Raw genomic sequence first — 19,069 nt, forward strand, 5'->3', positions numbered from 1 at the left:
TGTGCTGAGCCAGTGCAGGTGGTAGAACTGAGTGCTCCGCCCAGCCTGCGTCACAGCAGGAGAGCTGCGGCTGCGCTGAGGCAGCGCCGCTGGTGGAACCAAGCGCTCCACCCAGACTGTGTCCCCGCAGGGGAGCTGCCGCTGAGCTGAGGTGGTGCCTCAGGTGGAACTGAGCACTCTGCCCAGCCTGTGCCACAGCAGGGGAGCTGTGGCTGCCCTGAGTCAGTGCCCCGGGCAGAATTGCTTGCTGAGCTGAGTGAGAACCTGGAACTCTGGGGCCGAACTGTCCGCTGAGTCCAGTCTGGGTCCCAAGGCACCACTCGACCCAAATCCTGCCCAGAGTCCCCTCTTCCGCAGCAACTCCCACCAGCCACCACACCAATTGCCTCCACCGGAAGGCTGTGAGCTGCAAACCTCAGCTACCGCCATTGCTGCCGCTGGTGCCGCTGGTGCTGCTGCCTCTGCTGCTGCTGCTCCGATCCAAGAAAATCCGTGTTCCTCCTGTGTGCAGGCGCACTCAGGTCCTCTGCACCCTGGTCCCTTCGAACCGTTGAGCACTCCCGCTGCCGTGGTGTGGGGACCCCGGTGTTTCTGGCTCAGAAATCTTTGCAATTCCCTGAATTGTTCACTGGAGCTTCCAAACACGGTCCACACTGCTCACTGCCATCTTGGATCCCCCAACATTTCTGAAGATTGTGGACACTGATGCCGACCTCCTAATTTTCTCTATGCTTGCTTCTAGAAGTAAGTAGCAAAGATTGCATTGTTTTTTGTTTGCCTGAAACAAAAATAAATACTGTCAGAGACAACACAGAACACACCCTAGATGCTTTCATTAGGATCATAGGAGGCTGTGTAAAAATTGTGCACTTTCTTATTATTTGATGTGTGGTTCCCTAACAAAAAAGGGAGGATCTTGTAGCACAAAGTTGCATAGAAAACAGTCCTCTCCACATGTTAAGCAAGAATTTGGATCCAAGTTTCACACTATAGACAAAAATAAACTGAAAATGGCATATGGATTTACACATAAGACCTGATGCTACCAAATTACTGTAATGAAAGTGCACATCTCCATGTGAGTAGTCTGGTAGTGTCTTTTAAAATATCATCTATAAATATACAGGCTACTATTTTTTAATTTAATCATTTTATAGCCTGATACCAGCCCCCTCCCCTGTCACCACTCAGTTGCACCCTCAAAGCCCCTCACTACTTCTTTTCAGGGAAGGAGGGCCCCTAAGGGTACCAACCCACCCTGGCACCCCAAGTCACAGCAGGACTAAAGGCATCCTCTTCCACTAAGATCAGATAAGGCAGTTTAGCTAGAGGGAAGAGATGCAAAGGCAGAGATCAGAGTGTTTTCAAAGGGTTCTTTAAGGAACTTATTAATTTTCTCTTTAAGGACCTTTATCATATCCATAAATGCAGTCTAAAGGTCTTTTGTGTGTGTGTTTTAGCTGTGTTGGAATACTCAGAGCCTGCTGTGGTAGGGTTGCTTGGATTTAGTGTAGATATACTGTCCTGGTTGTTACTGACTATGTTTTTATGCTGGTGTTAGGCAATTGGGTTTGGGAAGATTGTAATTCTAAGTGTTGTCTTTGTATGGTAGGTGTTTCTCTGCCTGTTGCCCTCTGTGGTTCTTGGGAGAGTGTGGTGGCTATCATCTAGGGGTGGCCACTGAGGGTTCCCAGTAAAATGTGTTTCTGGATATTGGCAGCTGACACTTAGGGATGGGGACGGTCTAGGACGATTGTGGGAAGATCTAAGGGGGTGGGGAGTGGGGGGTGGGGAAATCAGGTTATTTCACCAGAATCTGCGGCAAAGACTAGGAGAGGCCACAAGATGTAGTCTGTTGCCGAGCTTGGTAGGAGACCAAGGGATTGGATTTGGAGGACAGGAGTTACAGTGAAGATCTGAAGCTTGCCTCTCTGCTTTGCTGGCCTACTTGCTTCTCTGGCTGCCTTAACTGGTGGGTCCTAGGGAATGCGTGCAGGAGTTAGGGGATGGGATTTCAAGTAATCTTTTAATGACAGTATGAATGCATGGATAAGGAAAGTGGTGAATGGCATGCCATTTTGATGTCAACATAAGCACACATCAAAGCTTATGCAGCATGTCTGGGTCGTTCATTGCTGCGTAGCAAATGATTCCAAGCCTTCAGTGGGTACTGTTATGTGTCATCATGACCGAGGCTGCAGGATCTGATCAGGGTGATTCATTGCTGTGGCTGGTGATTGCTTTCGGACCTGGACCTCACCTTTTCAACTGGTTGAGCATCTTTACAACATGGCAGATGGCCTCCCGCAATGCAAGGCTGCCAAAAACTGGGTTACCCGCAATGCAAGGCTGCCAAAAACCGGGTCAGCGCATGCAATGCCTCTTATGACATAGCCTTGAAAGTCACATGCTGTAACCATCATTACTCTCCTGGTCACAGCCACCATCACGGAATATTGGGAATGTGATTATTACTATGTTTTACAATCACAAAGCCTCCATTCTAGAGGTTTTGAATTACTGTCAAATATTCTTCCACTATGTCCCCATCATATACTATTCCTATTGGATTGTGCGTTCCAATTTAAGTTTCAGAACATGTTATGAAAACTATAGACAGTTGGACAATGTGTGTCTCTACCCAATGCTTATCTCCATATACCATCTTCTATTAAGTATTTATTTAAGTATTCTGCTATGGAATTATGTGTTCAAAAGGTATTATGGGATTGGGGAGATGTCTCAGAGGTTAAGAGCACATGTTGTTTTTTCAGAGAACCTGGATTTGGTTCCCAGCACCCATATGGTGGTTCACAAGCATCTTTAAGTCCAGTTCCAGGGACTCATATAGCATCTGTAGGCATCATGTATGCGTATGGTACACATACACACATACATACATGCATACTACATATATAATACATACAGGCAAAACATTCACACTCATAAAATAAATCTTTAGAAAGGTATTTGTTCATGTTAGTCACTCCTGATAAAGATCTCCATATTTGTGAGGGTTTAGTTTGTTTTGTTATGTGTAGCATTTATATATGTGTATGTGGTTTGTGTGTGTGTACATGCATATATATTCATATGTATGGGGTGCACACCTTCACACTTGCACAGCCAGTGTCTTATCCGTGTAGGCATCACCCTGTATATACATATTTCTTGTCTATAGAGGTTGCCATTATATTTTAAGACTTTTGATTTCTTGCAGTAATTTATTTGAAATGAAATTAATATTACTCTAGTTGTTGAGGATAAACATGGTAGTAGATAATATAGAACTTAAGGTAAGTTGTGCCAGAAAATGATAGTACTAATTATTTTCTTGTGTGCTCAGATTCATTCCATTGACAACTTAGGTTTAAAAAAATGTTTTAGGTTTTAAATACAAGTTTACACAAGCAACTTCTACTAAACAAACATGAAATTAATCTATATTGATTATACAGGAGATAAGCAAGGCCTTATTATACAAAGGCCTTTTTTTTCATTAGTTTAGATCTCTGGGGTGAACTAACACACCTCTCACTAATAAGAGCCTTCTATTGTCCCCAGAGACATCCCAAATTGTACTTATAAACTGGATCTTGTGTCTGGAGCTGGTAGCCGAGGTCTTATCAGTTCGCTGTGCTATTCCCTTTTCAGACGCATAGATGCCACCCAATGTCTTTCTAATACCTTTGCTTTTAACTGTTGTGGCTTGCTGAGTCAGAGCTGCTGGGTTTATAACAAGTTCAATACCATTTCCGTCAAGGATTAATTTACCCTTGTGAGTTTGAGAGACAGAGAAAGCAACACCTGTCTTTATTTGGAGCCTGTGGAAGTATTTTTCATCCAGGAAATTATGGACTTGAACCAAAGGCCCAGACTCCTAAGTAACCACATTGATGAGGAAGTGAGCACTCACAGACCTCACCATGTTATGGAAGTCGAGCGACTCTTAACTCTGTGACCATGACTACAGATGGCGCAGACAGTAGCCAGTTCCTTTCTGTCTCCCAGCCATTCTCCCCCTACCCAAGGAGACGCTGCTCTATATTGATATGACTGAAGTCCCTCCAGGGGGGGTCCCTCTGGGGCCCTTCACAATGACTGTGTACCCGTTCAGAGTTATGTCAACATTTTCTGGAATGTTGACAGTCTGCTGAGAGTAATCTTTATTCTTGTGGTAAACAAGGCAAAGCGAAGACATTTTCATCTGCATTTTGATGGCCAGAAATAGCTTTGTTCTTAGTTGAATGGTATCCCTTTGATTTATAGACGCCGATCACTATAATTTCACATGGCATAAGCCTATTCCTCATAACCATTGAAAAGTCAAACATCCCTGAGCAGGACCCTACCAGCACAGAGAGAACTCCACAATGAAGACCCAGTTTCAAGGAAGAAGGGGTGATCTGCTTCTATTCAGTGTGGCTTGTGACTTGATACTTGTTTCTAGTCATTTCTTCCCTGAAGAAATGTCTTCATGTTATTATAGCATGTCACACACACACACACATACACACACACACACACACACACACACACACATCATGAACAGCTGGAGAGAACCCTTACCCTGTCCCCCAAACACACAGGGCTTTAAGTGTTAAGAGAATGTCACGTATAAACCACAAATTGTTCACATATTCACACACACACACACACACACACACACACACACACACACACATCATGAACAGCTGGAGAGAACCCTTACCCTGTCCCCCAAACACACAGGGCTTTAAGTGTTAAGAGAATGTCACGTATAAACCACAAATTGTTCACATATTCACACACACACACACACACACACACACACACACACACACACACACACATCATGAACAGCTGGAGAGAACCCTTACCCTGTCCCCCAAACACACAGGGCTTTAAGTGTTAAGAGAATGTCACGTATAAACCACAAATTGTTCACATATTCACACACACACACACACACACACACACACACACACACACACACACACACTTCAAGAACAGCTACGCAGAACCCTTTCACTGCCCCCCAACCACACAGGGCTTTAAGTGTTGAGAGAGTGTCACTTGTAAACTGCAAATTGTTCACACAGTTTTAAGCAGAAAAAATTGGTGTCAGACATGTGAAACCAGGAGACAGTTTTGAGGGGAGAGTAATTGTAGCCTTCTATTGACTGGGGTGGGTGTCTTAAGGTCCACCCAAGTGAATATGACCTCAGAGAGGGAACTGAGTCCCGAAAGGTCTAATTAAAAATACCTGGGCAAGTCAAGACCACCCAGAAGACACAGTATTCACCTTCTATACACTTGACACACACACCTCTATTATTATCTGAACAGCAGCAGTGAAACTACAAAGCAGCCTTAGGACAGAGCCCCAGGGTCACCAGGAAGAAGAGGACTTAGCCACCCCAGACCAACAGCTGTTTCTCCAGGGATGAAAGAAAAGAGACCCTGGGGTGGTGGTGGTAGTGGTGGTGGATGTGGGGACACAACCTTTAACCAGAATATTTTTTTCACTAGCAGGTCATTGGAGGAGTGCAGTGTGTGTCTGTGTCCTATTGTGTTTAGCATTATTTCCTCTCTTTGCCATTCCACACAGAGAACACAACTTGCTGTTTAGGGAACAGAACAGAACCCGAGGGTCTTCACATCCCCGTGTCTTCCTCCTGCGCTCTTAGGAATCAACACCTTGCTCCTGTTTGGTGATAACTCAGCAACAGGAGCAGGAAAGCATGCTCCCACCCGACCCCTGCAAAGACATCTGTCCCTGTCTCCTCTCTACATTTTCCACAGTTGCCCACAGTAGTGGCTGATGTTGTGAGCATCAGGGCTACCTTCCTAAAACTATTCCAAGACCACTCAGTGGTGTTTTGGGCTTGCTATCTGAATCAGTATCATCTGGGGAAAAACTGTGAAACATTTTAAACACATTTTTTCAGCCTGCAAGAATCTACAAAGCCTCCTGAGATGAAAGGTCGCAAAAACCTAAAATGGTCTGAAGTTGTAATTCAGCCTTGACTTTCCCGGTGTTTGCGTTTGTTGGGTACCACTCCAACCTCTTGGTCACAGCTCCTTTTGGGAAGGCTTATGGGATGCAGGGAACTAAGATGAGCAACTTGGATGATTTCTGAGTACTGCCCGCCTCCTCCCAGAAGTCCTTACCATGCCCAGTACCTACTGGGATATTGCCTTAGCTCCTCCCAGAGGACCCTAGGCTCCACACCAGACAGTTGGACTTTTGTGCACTTTAGCTTAGAGTCCCTTTCAAAGGTAAATTATTCTAAGGCTGGTTGAGCAGAAAACCTAATCACTCGCTATGGTGGAGCTGAGGGGAAAAGGGGACGCACATGAAACACCCTGTTGGTAGATTTTTCTCTGCACCTGGAGGATGTGACAGAGTCCAGTCCTGTGCCCATGTGTTCCTCACCAGGAGGTGGGGGGCATTCCTCAGGAAATTTGTTCCAGAAGGCAGAAGTGTACTTTATTCAAGGATGGGGCAGTTTTGGGACTGCAGGCTCTGCCTGGGAAAGTGAGACCTCTGAGTCTTTTGAGGGATGCCTCTTACTTATGAGGCCCGGGGGGGGGGTGGAGCTCTGGTACCACTGAAATCTGATTTTAATGTGAAAGAGCAGGACTCTGGCACAGTGAGCAAACTCTCTGGTGTGGATGGAGGAGGAATTGGGCAGCTGGGTACCAAGACCAGTGGCAGTGGCAGGTGTCAGGGTGGGGTAGAGGTAGGGGTAGGGTTCTGGTCTGTCCCTTCTTTTTTAAACCTTTAAAAAATTATTTAATCAATTTACAGCCCAATCCCATACCCCTCAGTCCTCTCCTCCTAGCCCTACTGACACACCCCCATCCTCCCATTTCCTCCTCACCCTCCTCCCAGAGAAAAGGAGGCCCCAAGGGGCACTAATCCACCCTGGCACCTCCAGTCACAACGGGACTAAGGACATCTTCTCCCACTGGGGATTGACAAGGCAACTCAGCTAGGGGAAAGGGACCCAGTAGCAGGTAACAGAGTCAGAGACAGCCCTTGCTCCTATTGTTAGAGGACCCACATGATGACCAAGCTGTACATCTGCTATATGTGTGCAAGGGGCCTAGAGTCAGTCCATGCATGCACTTTGGTTGGCGGTTTAGTCTCTGTGAGACTCTATAGGTCCAGATTAGTTTACTCTGTGGGTCTTCTGGTGGTGTCCTTGACCTCTCCCACTCCCTCTATCCTTCCTCCCACTCTTCCACAGCAGTTCCCGAGCCTGGCCCATTGCTTGGCTGTGGGTCTCTGCATCTGTCTCCACCAGCTGCTGGACTCCAGCAAGCATAGCAGAGTATCATTAATAGTGACAGTGGTTAGCCCTCTCTCATGGGGTGAGTCTCAAGCTGAGCCAGTCACTGGTTTGCCATTCCCTCAATCTCTGCTCCATCTTTACCACTACACTTCTTGTAGACAAGACACATTTTGTGTGGAAAGTTTTATGTGTGGGTTGGTATCCCCCTCCATCTACAGGGAGTCTCACCTGGCTACAGGTGGTGCTAACTTCATGCTCCTTAACACACTTTGCTTGAGGTCTCAGCTATGGTCACCCCCCATAGACTCCCAGTAGTCTCCTAGAGATGGCCCCCCCCCCAATTTCTATTCTTTCTCCTCCTCCCCCTCCTCCTTCTCCTCCTTCCTCTCTCTATCTACTTGATCCCCACCCCTGCTCCCTTCCCCATCCCCTTTCCCACCCCCTTTCTCTCCCTCCATCTACTTCAGGTGTCTATTGTATTTCCTGTTCTATGTGAGATTCAAGCATCTTCCCTTGGACACTTCTTGGCTTCTTTGGGTCTGTGGATTGTTTCATAGTTATCCTGTGCTTTATCGCTAATGTCTACTTATAAGTGAGTACATTCTATCCGTGTCTTTCTGGGTCAGCGTCACCTTATTCAAGATGATCATTTCTAGTTCCATCTATTTGCCTGCAAATTTCATGATTTCCTTGTTTTTAATAGTTGAATAGTATTCCATTGTGCAAATGTCCTGCAGTTTCCTTTATCCACTCTTCAGCTGAGTAGCATCTAGGTTGTTTCTAGTTTCTGGCAACTGTGAAAAGCTGCAATGAACATAGTTGAGCAAGTGTCCTTGTGGTATGGTGGAGCATCTTTTGGGTATATGCCCAGAAGTGGTATAGCTGGGTCTTGAGGTAGATCTATTCCCAATTTTCTGAGAAACTGCCAGATTGATTTCCACAGTGGATTTACAAGTGTCCACTCCCACCAGCAATGAGGAGGAGTGTTTCTTGCTCTGCATGCTCACCAGCATGTGCTGTCAGTTGAGTTTTGATCTTAGCCATTCTGACAGGTGTAAGATGGAATCTCAGAGTCATTTTGATTTGCGTTTCCTTGATGACTAGGGACACTGAAAATTTAAGTGAGAATTCTTTATCTCTGTACTCCATTTTCTTAAATTGGGCTATTTTGTTTGTTGGTGTTTAATGTTTTGAGTTCTTTATATATTTTGGATATTAGCCCTCTGTGAGACCGTCTGTAGGATAGTGAAGATGTTTTCCCAATCTATAGGCCATCATTTTGTTCTATTGACAGCGTCCTTTGCCTTACAGAAGCTTTTAAGTTTCATGAAGTCCCATTTATTCATTGTTGATCTTAGAGCCTGAGTTGTTGGTGTTCTGTTCAGGAAGTTGTCTTCTGTGCCAATAAGTTCAAGGCTGATCCCCATTTTTTCTTCTGGTGTCTCTGGTCTTATGTTGAGGTCTTTGATCCACTTGGACTTGAGTTTTGTGCATGGTGACAAATATGGGTCTATTTGTAACTGTCTACAGGAGGGCTCAGACTAGAGTCTAATAGTAGCGTACATTTGCCTGTAGGACACAGTTCTGACTGCTGAGAAATTATGCTTTCATTCCTCCTGCTCCTTTTGATGGCCAGGACTATGGTAAACTACACATGTGCGTTAGCTAAAAGGGTCCCTTTGCAGCAGCATTGGAGCAACAGAGAGCCGGTCTGTGTGTAGTTTCTTTCCATTTCCCACTGACCTTGGTGCTAATGCTAGACTTAGCCCCAGGCACTCCTTACTATCTTGGAAGTAAGTGTAGAATCCATTAGGGAAACTGAGAACTTCAAAATCCATGTTGTGACACATGGGGTTAACTAATGTGAAACGAAGCAAGCTATTTCTTAGAGAAGCGATTGATCACAATTCCAGAGGGGCAAAGGTAGATCTTCTGGTCAGGAATAGCCTGGTGGCCACGCATCATAATCAGAAAGTGACTTAGAAAGACTTAATCGCAGGGAGAGCTCAGGCAGCCCAAGCCCTGTTATCTGTAAAGCAGTGTTACACCACTAAAGTCAGCAAATGCGTTTTACGCCTCTGTGATCAGGCTTGATATCTCTTGTCTTCATCCCCCTGCCCATATGGTACCAGATCCCCATCTGTCAGTTCCTTTGATTCTTCATAGTTGAGATTTTTAATTTGAATAGCAATAAAAATGGCCATTGTGGTGGTTTGAATAAGAATGTCCCCCCGACAATAGGCTCATGTATATAAATGCTTTGTCATCATGGAGTGTCACTACATTACCTAAGAAGCACTGGGTCTATGGCGAACAGTTTTCCTTGAGCTGCCATGTCCATTTTAATACCTCATGGCCATTTCTATGGCTGGGCCAATGCTCTTTTCCCCTCCTCTAAGCCTCTGGAATCTTCTCCGCAGGTTTCTATATATGATAAGAGACAGGAATTCCATTGATCTAGTTTCCCGGGCCAAGCACTCTGGTGTCACCTTTGATTTTATTCTTCAGGTCTCGACTTCAAATCCCATGGTTTTCATTTTCAAAATGTAGCCCAGGACTTCCCCCTATCTTCCACGCCACTATTTTGTTTGTAGGCACCACAACCTTTCTACCTAGCTACTGCAATAGTCTTGTAAGTGACTTTTACTTCTTAGCTATTCCTATCCCACACTCTAAACTCAACAAAGTAGATAGAGATTCTTTTAAAATGGATCAGTTACATTCCTTTATTCAAAACTCTCCAAAGCCTTATACTTACTGAGATCTATGAGGTCCTCCTTGACCAGGCTCCACTCTCCTCTGACATCCAACTTCCCCCACATTTAATCCTACCATCCACGTCTCTTCCTTATTTTGCAAACACACTACACAAGTTTTTGCCTAGAGCCTTTGCACTTGTTCTGTCTGGAACGGATTGTCTCATAGCTGTCTGTGTCTTTGGTGGGCTATGAGTCACATAAAGCAGGTTATATATATGCTAAGTCTCTGTAGCTGAAATATGATGACAACAAACATAGATGGATATGATGATAACAATGTCCCATCCAGCTTTGGATTCAGAGAATCTATGAGGGGACATAGCCACCTGTTGAGTGTCCTTCTGATTGCACACTCCACTGTCTGTCCTTTATTTGTAAGATTCCTGCTCTGTCCCTCTAAGATTCCTCATTTTTAATCTGTCAAACTGTTTTCTATTTTTGGATTTTTCTAGCTCTATTCTGCCCACATCTTGACCTTTGCCACTCATATTTATTTAACCCAGTGCCAATTTTGAATCCCAAACAATCCCAGCACAGATTGCTGATGCTGACTCAGATTTAAGTGGGATGTATCAAATATCAACTCACTCAATGCTAGTGCTGGCATGTCTTCTGCATCAGCACAGTGCTGGCTGCGCAGTCCCAGGGAGATCTTTAAAAAAATGACAAGTGTGAGTGCCACTATAGTAAAGCTTGTTTTTCTCAATCATATATATATGCTTGTTTTTATAATCTATAGTTTGGGGCTGTAGTCTAAGTAAACTTGAGGCCAATGAATCATCTGGAATAGACTGGCTACTGGGATCATGCGAGGGACTATTTGGATGGTGGGATATGAGGAACGCTAAATGTCAAGTAACATGTGGTCACCATGAATTTGAAATAAACGGGGGAACAATTATAATACATTCTGACTGAGTAGGTGGGATTCTAAATGATGTATTCAGCATGGCCAAGGAATCTCCAACTGGTGTGTGAGAAAATAATGAAAAAAAGTTAGGAATACTCTGGAATACAGTAGTGATGGAGAGATACAGAATTATGCATGGATATTGTACAAGGCTAGCATGGCACATCAACTATCTATTCCACTTAGAGTTTAAAGTGTAAAGAATCCTTTAAAAAACAGGCTCAGAGCAAGGCACTTGTGGTGACTGTCATCTGACCTAGGTAAAATACTTCTGGGGTTCCATTTCTGCAGACTGAAAAAAAAAATCCCAACCCCTGAGTTATGTATTGTGAGGCTCAGACAGGATAGCATATCCAAACCTACTTTCTAATCTGGGGGAGACATGTGTGCTTTAGGCTTCTTACATGTGGGCACAGCTACAGAGATGGAGGGTACCAGGCAGTAAGGCTAGCTCTGCTTTCGCCCTTCTTCAGTATTAGACCCAGTCGGGTGTGTTTTGTCTGTTGGGTGCTATGTTTGACCTGATGCTCACAGCTAAGTCTCAAAGATGAAAGCCCACAGTAAAGGAAGTATGATTGGTTCCAACAGGAAGCTGGTTTTCTTGGCAAATGTTAGTCCTCAATTGGCTTTGTAGTGGGTAGCGCCTGGATTTTGAGTTGTCTTCTGTGGACTTCTATGGCTGTCACTCTGCTGCATTCTGTTTTATTAAGGAATTTGCATCCGTTTCCTGTCATTGTTTCTGTTCTGCAATCTGGGTAGACCATGTCACCTCAACTCAGGTCGGGAACAGCCCCCCCACCCCAGGAACCTCTGCTTTGTTGGTGGAACACTAACTTGCACATTTTCGGGTCTGGAATATGCAATTTTTCTAGAGAACAAGACAGTGTAATTGAGATTCATTGTCCTATAAACAAGATCTCACTGGACACCAGCATTTGTGTTCTTAAAAGCTATTGCTGTACTTTCTTCATGGCTTTAATTGCCTGCCCACACTTGATGGAGGAGAAGAGTAAATAATGCAAGGCACTATGTGTGACTAGTGGTTCCCAAAGAGATTGACGTGACTGTATATTTCAGATTTTCAAGGGTTTCAATGCAGCATTCTGACACAGTCTTAATAATGGCAAGTTTGAGGTTACTGGCTCTTCTGTTATGCACAAAAAAGGGTGGGGACATGGGCTCACAGAGAGGGGACTCAGACCTTCTTTTCCAGTGTTGTCAAGTGTGTTGTGAAGACATGCCAAACCCTCAACTACAGCTTCACAGTGAATTGTATGTAACCTCTTCTCTGAGAATATGGAGTTACAGGGTGTTTATGTAGACAAGATACAGTCTTAATGCTATGGACTCTTATCAGTTCTTAACAAATCTCTCTCTCTCTCTCTCTCTCTCTCTCTCTCTCTCTCTCTCTCTCTCTCTCTCTCTGTATGTATGTATATATATATTTGCTCCCTCTCATATTCACCTCCCTTATTACCAAGAGATACTTGGGGTACTTTGGGGGGTGACTTTGTTTATTTTGCCTTTTTTGATATCTCTTGATAAAGATATTTGTTTCCTGAGCACAGCCTCTGAAAAAACATTCCTAGCAAAATATTGGCAAGTTAATTTGCTCATTGCCAAGGAGAAGTTGACAAGTTTTAAAGTGTTTGGTGGCATGTTTCATGGGTGACTAGGGAAGAGGAGCCCCAGCTCTCCAAATGTCAGGACAATGTGATTTCTTCTAATTATAAGCTCATCCTGGCCTGCCAAGAGAATGAACTCAGTGGGTGGACACAGCTAACCGTGTTCACAGGGACACGGTGATTATTAAGCTTCACAACAATGCAGCGGAAATCTCATTCCAGGCTGTGGTAGCAACAGATGACAGTGGGCGGGATGTTGAAGTGACTTATTTAAATTTGTCCAGATTTTTAATATGTTACATTCAAGCCAGACTTTACCAGAACTGACTGGATCTGTTGGGTTGCTGGCACACTCAAAAAAAATTTATTGGACACTTGGTCACTTTAATCTCTCCTGAATATTTTTTTTTGTGTGTGTGTCAATCACTGAAGAACAAAGTGTTGGTCATAGCTGACATGTAGGACCATAGGGCTTTATGCTGTGGTGCCATCACTATAGGTGGCTAACAAATAGAAACACCTGCAGGCTTTGAACCTTTTCAAACCTACTTTATTGGGGGTCGTTTAATGCTTATACCTCTTACCCTTGATAAGAGAAAAGTGGTTAATGGGAACAGAAGAAATAGACCCATTTTAGACTCAGTTCCTTGGAGCGATTCCACTGGCTTAGTTGGCAGGACTCCAATAGACCAGGTAAACAACAAACCAGTGATTCAGAGAAGAGACTGCAACCACAGCTGCAGGAACCTAGAGTAACAGCTGGAACCTGGAGCAGCAGGTAGAACCCGGAGTCTCAAGACATTTGCTGGTGCGGTTCTCTCTAGGAGCATCTTGAAGTGTGGAGTGATGAATAGCCAAGACCAAAAAGCCCTCCCTCTTTTTTTAGGCATACACACACACTCCCCCCCCCCCCCCCCCGTCTCTCTCTGTCTCTCTGTCTGTCTCTCTCTGTCTCTGTGCCTGTCTGTCTCTCTCTGTCTCTGTCTCTCTCTCTCTCAGAGTCCGTACTAGAATGTTTATCAGTTGGCAAAGACCATGTCCCTGCAAGAGGCTGTTCCTCTTCCAGCGGACAAACATCACCTCTTCTCTCACAAGTCGGTTTCACATCCCACACTTGGGATCAAAACAAAAACATGTTTACATCTGCTACAAACACTCCCCTTCTTTATTTCTTTTAAATCTAATGTCCAGCTTACAAAAAAATGGAAACATACACACGAGGTCTCCCCAGCACCAGTTAGGATCTTGATATATTTGGCACTTGCTTTCTACAAAGCAATCTCACACACACAAACATGGGGTAGTGGAACTCGGTGCCCCCAAGAGACCTGATTGTTGGGTGAAAGAATTCTATCACTCCTGCAACAGTGTGGTCTTCATTACTCTTTTGAACCCTTTAAATTTGTGGGCAGGCCTTCACCTCTCTGAAGGTCCACTCTGGGGACTATTGGACTCCAGAGGGTAGAAGTTACTGGAACTTAAAGATTAGAAAGTTTTGCCAAAGCTTCCTGTGCTCATAGTTTGCTCTTCGGTTACATTAGGCATGAGAAGGGTGTGCTAAGCAGTAGGCACTAACCCAGCCTCTAGGATTTGGGATCTAAGCAGCTCATGACACGTGAGCATCAATGCAAAGATCGATACCTGATGGGGCAAAAAGATGGCTTGGCACTTAAGAGCACCTGTTGCTTATGCAAAGGATTCCGGTTCCCTTCCCAGTGCTCACATGGCTATTGAAAAGTGTCTCAAGTCCAGCTTCAGAACATGCCATATTCTGCTCTGGCCTCTGTGGGTGCAGTATACAGATGGTGTGCAGGCAAAAGCACCCATAAATATGAAATAAATCTTAAAAAAATAGACACCCATTCTTCTACTTCTTGAGTCTTTGTCATTACAGAATTCTCACGTGTATCTCCTGCAGACATGGTGAATTAGTGAATGTGAATATTTTAGTCATTTCTCTTAAAGATAATACTAGGGGTAGGGATTTACCATTTATTAGGGACCTAGGATTCATAGTTTTTTTTTTTTTTTTGGTTTTTTGAGACAGGGTTTCTCTGTGTAGCCTTGGCCATCCTGGACTCACTTTGTAGACCAGGCTGGCCTCGAACTCACAGCAATCCACCTACCTCTGCCTCCCGAGTGCTCTGATTAAAGGCGTGTGCCACCACGCCTGGCAGAGGTTTTTTTTTTTTTGTTTGTTTTTTTGTTTTTTTTTAAAGATTTATTTATTATTATGTATAAGTTGCTCTGCCCGAATGCCAGAAGAGGGCATCAGATCACATTACAGATGGTTGTGAGCCACCATGTGGTTGCTGGGAATTGAACTCAGGACCTCTTGAGGCGTAGTCAGTGCTCTTAACCTCTGAGCCATCTCTCCAGCCTAGTTATTTGTTTTGTGTACCCTACATCTATAGTTTTAGATATCTACTCTGAATTCCAGTATAGAAGGAAGCAGGCAACTTTGGTCAGAATGAAGTATTTGCAGAAGGGGCAAGGCAGGGTTGTGATATTCATACGTGCAATGTTGTTCAAAACAGTTTGTGTCAGTGAAGGGCAGGGAGGACGTTTGACCTCTGTAAGCCACAGCCTTCCATAGTGAGCAGTTGGGTGTTCTCCATCACAGGCAAGAGGATGTTCTTATCCTTGGCGTATCTGGCAAGGCAAACCCCTTCATAATGCCACACCTGCAGCTGGTGCATGATGGGCTCTCAGGCCCTTGCAGCGCCCCCTCCCCCTGGCCAGCCCCTAGTGTCCTGCCACCTGGCTGCCACTGCCTTGCAAGAGTACATTTGTGAATATGGTTCCATGGAATATTATGCACCATGTGGCTTTGGTAGGGTCACAAGTTGTGGGCTGACAGACACTGACATGTTTCTCCTGGATTTCATAAAATGAGGCATGCAGCTGGACCCTCCAAAGTGCAAGGGCATATTTCATGGATTTTCTGTCACACTGAAAGAAGATGGTATTTGTGGCTTGGCTGACGGATGGGCCTGACTTTGATTGTGTATTGCATGCAAGGACTCTACAAATTTGATTTTGATGAAGTCTTCAGAATCTAATATAGCAACATGCTTGGTGAGGAAAAATACCCATCTATGGCACACAGCATGATATTTAGCTGCTGCTGACAGTGTTGACATTTTTTTCTTTTTTCTTTTTAAAAAAATTTTATTAATTTATTCATATTACATCTCAATGGTTATCCCCTCCTTTGTGCTGATGTTTTTTTTTTCTGACATCATTGCCCTGGCTCCTATGGAAGCTGCTAAAGTTTGAGTTCAAACTGAGCCTGACTGTGCCACCACACTGAGGAAAGCCATTTATGAAATGTATTAGAGAAAGAGGCTTAAATGCATTTTACAAGGGCATTGCTCCTCTGTGGACGAGACAGAGTCCACACACCATGATGAAGTTCTGCGGTCCATCTATGGCTCTCTGGAAGTCTACTTCAGGCTTCCTCACCCTCCTCCACCTGACATGCCAGGTCTCCGAAGAAGCAGCTTGGGTTAACTGAGCAGATACATCAAAGTAAAACGGAGTGAGGCCATTTGACCATGTCCCCTGGAGGGGGAGACCTGGTGGCACTCAGAGGAAGGACAGCAGGTAGCCAAGAAGAGACTTGATACCCTATGAGAATATACAGGGGGAGGTAATCCTCCTCAGGAACAGTCATAGGGGAGGGGAATAATGGGAAAATGGCGGGGGGGGGGGGGAGGGAGGAATGGGAGGATACAAGGGATGGGATAAACATTGAGATGTAACAAGAATAAATTAATAAAAAAAAAAAAAAAGGAAAAAAAAAAAAAACAAAAAAAAACAAAAAACCGGAGTGAGGCTGCTTGTTGATCGGCATTGAGCCGAGTGTTGTAGACTGGACTGTGTTGAAAATTCTCTGTCCCTGATATAATTACTGTAGCAGCCTTGTTTAAGGTAAGAGTTTCAAACTTGCTGCCAAATAAACCCATCTGTTTATGGAAAAACTGTGCCAAGGTTGGGGAGATGGCTCAGTGGGTAAGCATGTACTCTCCAAGCATGAGGACCCGAGTTCAAATCCCAAGCACCCACATAAAAACCAGGCACGGCTACACATGTCTGTAATTCCAGCACTGGGGGAGATTGGCAGGGATAAGTGGATCCTGAAAGATCACTGGGCAGCCATCTTAGACTAAACATTGGTGTTCAGTGAGAGACCCTGCCTCAAGGTAATGTGACAGGAACGGTAGAGTAAAAGACCCAGAAGCCCTTCCATGTGTGCACCCACATGCTTACATGCATGTACCAATCTACATAACACACACCCATCCACTCACCCACACACTTTGACGCTGGAAATTATATGCACTTTGAACACATTATATTTTATGTAATTATTAATACTATTTCATTTGCATTGACATCACATATGCTGATCGATGCATATTAATTTATCTCCAAAGTAAATGAATCATTTATCTGCTGCTTTGATCTAATTTAATATTAAATATCAACTAATGCTTGTGTCTGCTACAGTGCTGGGAATTTGCTGTTTTATTTTTTATTTGTGTGTGTGTGTGTGTGTGTGTGCGCGCGCGCGAGTGCCCACACAAGCACACACTGTGGTGCTTGTGTGGGGAGTCTGAGAATAGCATGTTGATTCTGTCCTTCCACTATGGGATCCAGGGATGAAATTCAGTCATCCGGTTGACAAAGCAAGCACTTGCTGGCTTTGAGATTTCAAAGGTTTGGGAACTGTCATAGATGTCAGTGGGGGACCTCAGCTTCCAGTCTGTAGGCACAGAAGCCGGAACTTTCAGGATAATGATCCCAAGGTACACAATTGTGCTGCCTGTGACTGCACTGAATTCTAATCCAATGCTGCTGACAAACCTCTGCACTCCTAAAGATAGAGGGATCCTGGGAATGGAGGGATTTTGTGTGGTCGTAGTACAATAACTCACTTAAAAATAACTTCTGCTTCCCATTGGGCAAGTTATATAAACCACCAGGAGAAGGAACTTGTTCCAAACTGGAACTAGCAACTTAGTTGTTGTGGAAACAACTATCCAAATGTTTTAATACTGCCTCTGTGCTGACTGGCAGTAGACTAAAACACACCAGAAATAACTCCTTAAAAAAAAAAAATCAAACATGCAAGTTTACCATGAAAAAAGCACTTGCTGAATTTATGTACACTGCGCCCGTGTGGTAGAAGGACCCACCATGCGTCTCGTATTTGACCATCATCTCACTATGTAGGTGATGCACTAGAGATAAGCATGCTAAGTGAAAGACACACGGCACGGCTCTGCTTTCCCTGCTCTGAAAAGAAACAAAGGAATTGGATGGACATCTTTATAATCTGAGTTGTCTGCCATGGGTGGATCTGAGGGGTCATGTGGTGTAGGGGTTCACAGTGTGATCCCTGGAGCTGCACTCCAGGGTAAATCTCAGTTTGGTGGTCTAACTGCTGACCAGAGGAAGGTTTTCAAGAAAATCCTTTGATTTTTTTTTTTTTTTTTAAATCAAGGAAACTGAGAACTAACTAACATTGGTACTTGTAAGATGAACAGTTTCTTAAAGGCTATCTACTGGCCAAGCAGCCAGTAGATTCTTTTTTTTTTTTTTTTTTTTTTTTTTTTTTTAAATAGCTTAGTGTCCCTGTAGACAGAAAAGGACTATAGTTAGAGATGCCAGCCTCTAATTTCCTGAGCACTCGGAGGATTGAGCACACATTCTCACCGTCAATGAATCTATTCAGACACATGGATTTCAAATGTTTTCCTTTAACTTAGAACGCAATGTTTGTCACTCACCACAGAATGAGTAATTCCAGGAGAGGACAGTGTGTCTCCTGAGGTCCTTAGTTTTGTTTAATTGCTGAATCAACACAGCCATTTATTGTTTTAGATATGTTTACGTGGATTATCAAAGATATGTTGCCTTATTCTTTGTGAAGAGGTCAAAATATGTTTTTTTTCTGTCTTTTACCACACACGGAAGTATTCCTAAGACAGAAAATGAAGTAGATGAAAACAGTCAGAGCTGGTGGTGTAAGTACATAGTTCTGGCTTCTGAGAGAGTTCAGCTGACTGATATCGCTTTTAAATAGTACATGCTACAAAAAAAAAAATATAACACAATGACAATACAAAGAGGGTATGGGAATTTAGCTCAGTGGTAGAGCTAAGACCTCAGCTCTGAAAAAAAAAAAAAAGATAAAAATTACAATATAAAGAGTAAGAAAAAAAGGTTTTTGTATTCAGGGACCAGTGTTGGTACTCCCTTTTTTCCTCTGTCAGTCCTTTTCTTTGATGAGATTGCTTTAGGGATGGTTATTTTTATAATAATGCTTACTTATTTACTTGCCACTTATAGTTTGCACGGATTAGATCACATATAGCAGCTTCTATTCCTTTTTAAAAAAATTTAATCATTTTTTTAAATTGAAAAATAGGGAGAGGAATAATGGGAAAATGGGGGGGGGGAGGAATGGGAGGATACAAGGGATGGGAT

The 19,069-nt window shown here is 43.8% G+C and overlaps 1 pseudogene; it reads left to right on the forward strand.

Moving 5' to 3' along the window:
- The first annotated feature begins 2,289 nt into the window (after positions 1 to 2,289).
- Positions 2,290 to 16,091, forward strand: LOC127201990 (phosphate carrier protein, mitochondrial-like; annotated as a pseudogene).
- The last annotated feature ends 2,978 nt before the right edge of the window (positions 16,092 to 19,069 follow it).

This window comes from Acomys russatus, chromosome 18 (assembly GCF_903995435.1).
Source record: "Acomys russatus chromosome 18, mAcoRus1.1, whole genome shotgun sequence".
NCBI classification, from domain to species: domain Eukaryota; kingdom Metazoa; phylum Chordata; class Mammalia; order Rodentia; family Muridae; genus Acomys; species Acomys russatus.